This window comes from Littorina saxatilis, linkage group LG11 (assembly GCF_037325665.1).
Source record: "Littorina saxatilis isolate snail1 linkage group LG11, US_GU_Lsax_2.0, whole genome shotgun sequence".
Taxonomy (NCBI): Eukaryota; Metazoa; Mollusca; class Gastropoda; order Littorinimorpha; family Littorinidae; genus Littorina; species Littorina saxatilis.
In genome coordinates, this window is record NC_090255.1 from 17228946 (window position 1) to 17238092 (window position 9147).

A 9147-nucleotide genomic window follows, 5' to 3' on the forward strand; every position below is an offset into this window, starting at 1 on the left:
AAAAGCCAACATGGAGATCGACTAGTCTCGACGAAAGCATCAGTTCTTTCTATGTTGGGTAGTTTACGTCCAAGGCTTTGTACTCAGTAATTATTAGAAAAATAAGCTTCAACCAACTGGATTGGAGGCCTTTGTTGGCGTGTTAGTCCTCTTGCGTTCACGTTCTTAAAAAAATCAACAACAAAATCCTCATAACAAGAATTAAAAAAATAAGTTAAATGCCTTAAAAATAAAATAGAAAGCTCCAACGACCTAGATTTGAGACACGCCGTTTTTTTGCTTTGACGTAAATGACCTACAGCAACAGTGCACAAGAAATAATCAACGAGGAACAGCTGCCGCGTCCTTTTTGATCGGGCCTTGGGCTTTCAATTTCAAAACTTCTTTTTGGTGGAGTGTTTTTGCCTGTTGCTACATTCACGGTCACAGAGACGAGACAAGCTGTTGCATACGAGGGCTGCATAGACCAGTTATTTTCTTCTTTCTGTAACTTCAAAACAAGTCGCGTAAGGCGAAAATACAATATTTAGTCAAGTAGCTGTCGAACTCACAGAATGAAACTGAACGCAACGCAACGCAGCAAGACCGTATACTCGTAGCATCGTCACTCCACCGCCCGTGGCAAAGGCAGTGCCCGTGGAATTGACAAGAAGAGCGGGGTATTCGTTGCGCTGAGAAGGATAGCACGCTTTTCTGTAGCTCTCTTCGTTTTAACTTTCTGAGCGTGTTTTTAATCCAAACATATCATATCTATATGTTTTTGGAATCAGGAACCGACAAGGAATAAGATGAAAGTGTTTTTAAATTGATTTCGAAAAATAATTTGATAATAATTTTTATATATTTAATTTTCAGAGCTTGATTTTAATCCAAATATAACATATTTATATGTTTTTGGAATCAGCAAATGATGGAGAATAAGATAAACGTAACTTTGGATCGTTTTATGAATTTTTATTTTTTTTTACAATTTTCAGATTTTTAATGACCAAAGTCATTAATTAATTTTTAAGCCACCAAGCTGAAATGCAATACCGAAGTCCGGGCTTCGTCGAAGATTACTTGACCAAAATTTCAACCAATTTGGTTGAAAAATGAGGGCGTGACAGTGCCGCCTCAACTTTCACGAAAAGCCGGATATGACGTCATCAAAGACATTTATCAAAAAAAAGAAAAAAACGTTCGGGGATTTCATACCCAGGAACTCTCATGTCAAATTTCATAAAGATCGGTCCAGTAGTTTAGTCTGAATCGCTCTACACACACACACAGACAGACAGACAGACAGACAGACACACGCACATACACCACGACCCTCGTTTCGATTCCCCCTCGATGTTAAAATATTTAGTCAAAACTTGACTAAATATAATGAAAACGATAAACAAAACAAAAAATTCTTCAAGGCCCAATTCTGAAATATGTGTTTTCTTTATCTGCATTCTAGACGTGTTTGTTTCGATGTGCGTGTTTAAATATTTTTTTAAATAATGTTTTTGCCTTTTCATGGCATAAGAGAATTCTTCTAGGTAGGCTCATGCCAAAATTACACTGCATGGCTTTTTTGTGTGCAAAGTGGGTATTTTTTTAAATTTTATTTATTAATTTGATTAATGTTTTAGTGACACTCATGTCAACTGGTAAAATCAATTCTACCAGCAAAGCAAACAAAAATTAACAATACAAAACAAAACAAAAGTTCAAATCTGCTCGGGAAGCCGCCAGGCTGTAGGTTTTTGGTTCGAGTAGGGGAAGGTTAAGTAAATTAATTAATACCTACGAAAGTCACAGTTTTCAATTATTTGAGGTCTAACGAATGACGTATCACAACGTGCGCGGTCGTCCTTGGCGGTCAAGAAAGCCGCGGGCGCCGCCGCGATCATTGCGGAGACGACACTTCTTGACCGCCAATATTTTTTGTGCGCATCACGTGCTCCACATAAATCGGCCGGAAACGAAGCAATTGGGAAACCTGGATACTCTTGCTTTTGGTACCGTTGTGTTCCAAAGGCTCACGAAGCAATTGAAAACTGTGACTTTCGTAGGTATTAGTTGACTTAAAGGCTGCCATATTCGTAGCGTTCATTAATTAATTCATATTGTTTACATGTGCCAATAATGTTATAAAACTGTACCTAAGGGGATATAATAACGATTGGCTGTAGCTTTCGAACACAGAAAACATTATTTCAGTATTGCAAAGTGGTGTTGATAGTGTCGAATGTAAACAGAACAGTCTCAAAGTGAAAGTGGATGTTTTCCGGAAATTGCGCAGGCGGAAATATACGATCTCTCACAGCACATATTCGCAAGAATAAGGCCACAGGCTTCAGCTGACAAGCTACAAGTACATCTAATTTTCTAATAGGCCTATGTACTCACGTGTCCAGCAAAACTTTGGCGAGTTCAGTATCCCCTTTGTACTTGGTTCTCAATTTGAAGCGATGGGCCTCTGACGAAAACAATCTTTCTTTCAGCGCGACCCAGCGCTGGTGCTGCATGGTGAGGAGTCCACTTTCTCTTCTCAGCAGATTTAGTGGCCTTGACAGCTTTAGACGGGTTTACTTCTATCTTTGTTGCCATTGTACGCAACCGCACTTTGACTGTCTCCGACGCCATCTTTGGTTTTCGAAACGTCACGAAGTGACGTCAACGGTCTAAAAATAGCCCAAGTCCTGGAGAACTGTTGCTAAACATAGCAATAAAGAATTAATTATTTCTCGTAATTGGTAAGGACTTCAAACCTAAAACTTTGCAGGAAGCTTAATTTATACATCTCCGCAACGATGGGAAAAGCCCTGGAAGTAATTAAACTAATTAAATAGGACTATATGTCAGCCTTTAACCTCCACCTTAAGTGGAAAAATAATGTTCCCACACGAACAAGCGTGGGCATGTCTGAGGTAGAGAATATAATCGCTGACAAGAGAAGACCCGTACCTTTAACCCTAGATACGACAAGGAAGCCTTAATGAAATCAGATTCTGCTCAATGTAAAGACACTGTCCTTCCCGGCCTCGTTAAACTTGTATGGAAAGCCGTTAGGCTCACAACAGGTGCGCGTGCAATAAATCATAGTCGCGCACGCAATTGATATTTGATGCTGCCGCATTAAAAATATTTACTCCGCTCGGAATAATTTCATTTCTTCTGACCATGTCAAAGCTGCACCAAAACTTGAAACGGAAAGTATAGGACTTGCAAAGCTTGTGGATTAATCAAAATAAGTCTTTCCTTGCTTTGGTTTAGTGCATGTGTAACACGCTTTTATCGTACATACGGGAGAGAGACCACCTATGAGATAACAATATCGTTCCAATCACATGTGTGTATATCGTGTAAATGAGGTCGTGTCAAACTGGTCTGGCAGGGACCTGCTTGTTCACTGCTTATGATGCCAATGTCACCGAGACAAACGTCATTATTAAAACACTTTTGCGCCTGTTTCCCCGGAATAGTTTTTAGAACTTACACGTCACGCTACACTTTCTTAAGTGACGTTTCTTTGCTTTGACGTCAAAGATTGCACGAGGCTTTGGAAGAGATCGAGATTCCATAAGAAGTGTCTTCAATTTGAACGCCCGACTGCGGCCCGGTTTGAGTAAAATACACGTAATTACAGTATGTAGGATAAACAGAATACTACATGGCTTGCTGTGTTGTACCAGATTTACACGCGTTGCTTTTTTTTTTTTTAAATATGGAAAAGATCGCTTTCGCTCGCAGTTCACTATCTAAAAAAGCAACTCGTGTAAACCTGGTACGACACAGCAAGCCATGCAGTATTTTCTCTTTCTGAAAGACACGTGAGCCGCCCTGTACTAAAGCGTGTTTCTGGCTCTCTGTCTGTTTGTTTCCTGCTCAAATTAACACTCAGATACAGACACACGCACACACACGCACGTACGCACGCAAGCTAGCACGCACGCACATGCACGCTTGTACGCACGCACTGACGCACTCACACGTACACACGTACACACACAGACACACATACACACACACACACACACACACACACACACACACACACACACACACACACACACACACACTCCCTCTGGATTCCCAGTCTGCCGGAATAAATGCACTAAATGTAGGCACAAGGATAACAAAGAAACAAAGAAAATAATAAACAAACAAACAAGCAAACAAACAAGCGAACACTCAAAATCATAAATAAAGGAAAAAGATAGGCTTCTAAACAACGAGGAAGCAAGTCGAAAGTCATCCCACACACACACCCCACATCTGTTGCTGTTTAATGCAAGCTCACGCGTACAACGACGCACACACAGATTTCTTAGGCGTTTTCTTCGACTTTCAAAACATTTTTTTTTATTGTTTTATTTATTTTATGTTCAATATACCATAACCTTCACTTTCACAGCGCAACACCGGTGTGAAAAGATGAAGTGGGTGCCTTTTTCAAAGTCCGGCGGACATTGGTTCTTTGCAAAATGTGTCCCTGGACTTCGTGTACTAGGAACTATGCATACGCAAGTCCATGCATACTATTTCCTATGAAAAAGAGTCCTACTGGCTGAGCTGGGAATTCCGTATAGGAGCATTGAGATAGGACTAATTGTCCGGGCTCAGAGCCCTACTTGCTGAGCTGGAAATTCCGTATAGGAGCGTGTAGACAGGACTAATTGTTCGGACTGAGAGCTGAGCTGGGAAGTCCGTAGAGGAGCATTGAGATAGGACTAATTTTCCGGACTGTGAGCCCTACTTGCTAAGCTGGGAAGTCCATAGAGGAGCGTGTAGATAGGACTAATTGTTCGAACTGAGAGCCCTACTTGCTGAGCTGGGAAGTCCGTAGAGGAGCTTGTAGGACTAATTGTTCGGACTGAGAGCCCTACTTGCTGAGCTGGGAAGTCCGTAGAGGAGCGTGTAGATAGGACTAATTGTTCGGACTGAGAGCCGTACTTGCTGAGCTGGGAAGTCCGTAGAGGAGCGTGTAGATAGGACTAATTGTTCGGACTGAGAGCCCTACTTCCTCAGCTGGGAAGTCCGTAGAGGAGCGTGTAGATAGGACTAATTGTCCGGACTGAGAGCCCTACTTGCTGAGCTGGGAAGTCCGTAGAGGAGCGTGTAGATAGGACTAATTGTTCGGACTGAGAGCCCTACTTGCTGAGCTGGGAAGTCCGTAGAGGAGCGTGTAGATAGGACTAATTGTCCGGACTGAGAGCCCTACTTGCTAAGCTGGGAAGTCCGTAGAGGAGCGTGTAGACAGGACTAATTGTTTGGACTGAGAGCCCTACTTGCTGAGCTGGGAAGTCCGTAGAGGAGCGTGTAGATAGGACTAATTGTTCGGACTGAGAGCCCTACTTGCTCAGCTGGGAAGTCCGTAGAGGAGCGTGTAGATAGGACTAATTGTTCGGACTGAGAGCCCTACTTGCTGAGCTGGGAAGTCCGTAGAGGAGCGTGTAGACAGGACTAATTGTTCGGACTGAGAGCCCTACTTGCTGAGCTGGGAAGTCCGTAGAGGAGCGTGTAGATAGGACTAATTGTTCGGACCGAGAGCCCTACTTGCTGAGCTGGGAAGTCCGTAGAGGAGCGTGTAGATAGGACTAATTGTTCGGACTGAGAGCCCTACTTGCTGAGCTGGGAAGTCCGTAGAGGAGCGTGTAGATAGGACTAATTGTCCGGACTGAGAGCCCTACTTGCTAAGCTGGGAAGTCCGTAGAGGAGCGTGTAGATAGGACTAATTGTCCGGACTGAGAGCCCTACTTGCTGAGCTGGGAAGTCCGTAGAGGAGCGTGTAGATAGGACTAATTGTTCGGACTGAGAGCCCTACTTGCTGAGCTGGGAAGTCCGTAGAGGAGCGTGTAGATAGGACTAATTGTCCGGACTGAGAGCCCTACTTGCTAAGCTGGGAAGTCCGTAGAGGAGCGTGTAGATAGGACTAATTGTCCGGACTGAGAGCCCTACTTGCTGAGCTGGGAAGTCCAAAGAGGAGCATTGAGATAGGACTAATTTTCCGGACTGAGAGCCCTACTTGCTGAGCTGGGAAGTCCAAAGAGGAGCATTGAGATAGGACTAATTTTCCGGACTGAGAGCCCTACTTGCTGAGCTGGGAAGTCCGTAGAGGAGCGTGTAGATAGGACTAAGTGTTCGGACTGAGAGCCCTACTTGCTGAGCTGGGAAGTCCGAAGAGGAGCATTGAGATAGGACTAATTTTCCGGACTGAGAGCCCTACTTGCTAAGCTGGGAAGTCCGAAGAGGAGCGTGCAGATAGGACTATTTCTTCGGACTGAGAGTCCGATTTGTTCGTCGCCAAATAAGTGATGATTGAAGTAACTGTTCAAACCCGAATCTTGCTTGCTGCTGTTTTCCCCCAAAAGTATCGATCGGGTATGGCTGTACCTCATTCCCCCTCTGCCCCCCCCCCCCCCCTCAAACAAATCGATGCGGGGCCTTGACAAGGCAAGGTTATTTCGAGTGTTTGAATAATATGACGGAGATGATTTGAAGAGTTGTATAAGATATGTTGGGGCGTCCTTATAGACGACTTTATTCATAAATGAACATTTATTATACAAAAGCTGCTTTTTACATTTAGTCAAGTTTTGATTTAACATGCCAATACTTTTCATCTTTTCCTTTGTAGAAAGAGATGGATTGGGCAGAACTAGTTTAGCAGCTCTGCGCTGGAGCGAGTTCAGCTTCTTCAAGTGAACTTCACTACACCCGTCCCATACTATGGAAGCATAATCAATATGGGGTTTTATGTGGACATTGTAAAATAGTTTTCTTGTGTCTAGATTAATAATGCTTTGTAACTTTGACAAAAGAAACAGGTTTTTAGCAATTTTTTTGCAGATTCCATTGATGTGAGTCTGCCATTTGAGATTATTATCAACAGTAAGTCCCAGTAAACGGTGCTCAGCTACTTGCTCAATGGAGTGCTCATTTAGGGACAGACTCAGAGTCATTTCTGAAAGTTGATGTTTTTGGCGAGTGCTGATTATCATAGACTTTGTTTTTACTGGATTAATAAGCATACGATTTGCAGAACACCACTCAGAAACATCGTTTAGGCTCTGTTGTAATTTGTCTTGAATTTGTGCAGGGCTTTTCCCTGTTGCATGTAAGGTAGTATCATCTGCTAACATATGACACTCAACAGATTCAGACTGTAGGTACAAGGGCAAATCATTTATATACATGCAAAATAATACAGGTCCCAAAACAGACCCCTGTGGCACTCCACATTTCACAGTGCCCTGAGAAGAGTACGTATCGTGTACGTATACAGATTGAACCCTCTCTCTAAGATAAGAGTAAAACAAGTCGCGTAAGGCGAAAATACAACATTTAGTCAAGTAGCTGTCGAACTCACAGAATGAAACTGAACGCAATGCAACGCAGCAAGACCGTATACTCGTAGCATAGTCAGTCCACCCCTCATGGCAAAGGCAGTGAAATTGACAAGAAGAGCGGGGTAGTAGTTGCGCTGAGAAGGATAGCACGCTTTTCTGTACCTCTCTTCGTTTTAACTTTCTGAGCGTGTTTTTAATCTGTAACAATGGTGATAAAAACAAGGAAAATGGAGCAATCTGGTGCAATCTGAGCCATCAGTTCTTCTTTATTTTTAAATATATGTATTCCTTTTTTTTTTCTCTTTTTTTTTCAGACTTGGGGGGGGGGGGGGGGAGTTCCGGGGGTGGGTTTCGTACGAAATTTTTACTCCGGAGTAAATTTTTCGTGGAGTAAAAGAAGATTGCTTCCCTCACTGTGACCGACCTCCAGCTGGATGACGCGACTGTTCCATTCTCCCCTGCTGTCAAGAGCCTTGGCGTCTTTCTCGACTCCACTCTCTCCATGCAGACACACATCTCCTTCGTCATCAAGACCTGCTTTTTCCACCTACAACGCATCGCCTTCATCCGTCGCTACCTCACCCACGACGCCTGTGTCAAGCTGGTTGTCTCCCTCCTCTTCAGTCGTCTGGACTACTGCAACTCCCTTCTGGCTGGCCTCCCCGCCTTATCCATTCATGGCCTACAACGAGTCCAGAACGTTGAGGAAGACGAAGCGAGACCACATCACCCCCCTACTTCGCTCCTTGCACTGGCTCCCTGTCAACACCCGAATCTCCTACAAACTGTCCACTCTGGTCTACAAGTGTCTCAACGACTCTGCTCCCGAGTACCTTCAATCCTCCCTGGACCTGTACACCCAGCCCTCCGACCGTCCCCTTCGTTCTGCTGCTGACCCACTCCGCCTTCACATCCCTCGCTCGAAACTCGCATCTGCTGGTCAGCGTGCATTTCCCTCCGCGGGCCCCTCCGTCTGGAACTCCCTGCCGCTTGAGCTTCACCAGAGCCCCTCTCTTGACGCCTTCAAGAGTAGGTTGAAGACTCAGTTCTTCCCGTAGCTGGCTGCGACTTTCATGTTCGACGTAATGTGTTGTGCCCCAAAAGACATTCTTGTGCTGTGCTCTGTCAGAGGTGTTTTCTTTGTGTTTAATATTATTTTGTTTGGACCTAGCTATTGATATGTACATTGTTGTTAAACAGTTGTTTGTTGTATGTTTATCAGGGTTTGCTAGTGTGTGATAGGGTTCGTGTCCGTCTGTAGATGTTAGTTTCTTTGTTAGTCCTGTGTTGACAACTCTTTGACAAGCGCTTAGAACTGTACCCACGGAATACGCGCTATATAAGCTTCATATTGATTGATTGATTGATTGAGATATGGATTTGTATTTGTATGGGAAAACCAAGGAGTTCAGTCGATCCCTGTATTTGTTCGAACATATAGACAACGGTTAATTGATTGCAATGTTCAAAATTGTTCCAGCCACTTGATGAATAGTGACAGATTTGAAATGTACATAAATTATAAATTGACATTTGGAACAGAATTGTATTTGAAGGTTATTTTAAACAGGTATCTTGTTAAGACCCTTGCAAGTTTTCGAATGGGATTATCAGTTACAGAGCTACTAAATAAGCACAGATATGACAAAACAAAATCAACAACGGAATTGTTCTGTCTCTTTGGTAAAACATTCATTGAAAGTGATGTGCATTTTGTATTTGTATGCCTAGCGTATGAAGATTTGTGCGCAGAGTTGATTGCAGCAAAAGAAATAGGATACCATGTATGTTTCGATTGTCAACACTTGTACAGTCACAGAAC